We start from the raw sequence: 1204 nt of genomic DNA on the forward strand, positions 1-1204 counted from the left end.
CCTCGCCCACAAGGCAAACAAACAAACTTAGTTTAGTTTTAGTAGAGGTTTTACGGCACTCCCAACACACTTGGACAAAAGAGAACAAAAGCAAACACAACTCTCCCAAATTAAACTAAATAGGTGGTCGTTGGAGCAGGTTCCATTGGCGCTCATATGACCTTATGCAGTTGCGAGCGCCGTAAAACCTCTGCTAAAACTAAAACGGAGCAGATTCCATTGTATAATAATAATTAAAGTAATAATGATGATGATAATAATAATAATAATAATAATAATAATAATAATAATAATAATAATAGTAGTAATAATAATAATGATAATAATAATGATAATGATAATGATAATAATAATAATGATAATAATAAATGACATTTATATTCAAAGCGCTCAACCTCGATTAAAGTACACAGGCTCTGAGCACTTTACAATACAGTACAAGGTATAACACAGTAACATAAAACGTTGTGTTCTGACTAAAAAAAGAACATTACCCCAAATATGCATTTTTATTAAACTAAAAACAGAAACGACTTTAGCTGGCTTTTGAATAAATCAAAATAATAATTACTATAAATATACAACATGTGTGACGAGGCAGTGGAATCAGGCGCTCGTCAATTTTTGGGCAAGTGGAGTTATTGGTATCATCTGAAAGCTTATTCATTTGCCTTGCTTTAAAAAAAACAAAAAAAACAACCTATTTATCTTCAATAGAAGTCGATATATATATGCCTTTAAAAGAGGTGGGGTTGTATGGTTTCAGGGGTAAAATTAGCGAGAAAATGACCATCAAATTTGGTTACTTCCATAGCTTGAGAGTCCTTGGGAAATGAAAATGTACTTTTTTGTGCCATTAATCATTTTTCAATAAGATCCAGAGAGAAATTGGTTTTTAAATAGACGTAAAAGTAAATGTAAAAGGTGCAGAGCCAAAAAACAATTCTTTTTTTTTTTTTGAATTCACAAATCAGCGGAGAGATGCCAGTTTCTTCACTTTGATTATTTTGACGAAAGCCTGATTCCACCACGATGCCTATCAACATTTCTGTCTCTTCCCAGGTGGCCCGCTGTACGAGGGAGACATCGAGGACTACAAGGGCTCTGCGCATGTCATGTGCCCATGGCACGCCTACATGTTTGACCTCAGCACCGGGAACTGTGACATTGGCCTCAAGGTCAGTAGCTTTGTGTGTGTGTGTGG

This window comes from Aplysia californica, unplaced genomic scaffold (genome assembly GCF_000002075.1).
Source record: "Aplysia californica isolate F4 #8 unplaced genomic scaffold, AplCal3.0 scaffold00756, whole genome shotgun sequence".
NCBI classification, from domain to species: domain Eukaryota; kingdom Metazoa; phylum Mollusca; class Gastropoda; order Aplysiida; family Aplysiidae; genus Aplysia; species Aplysia californica.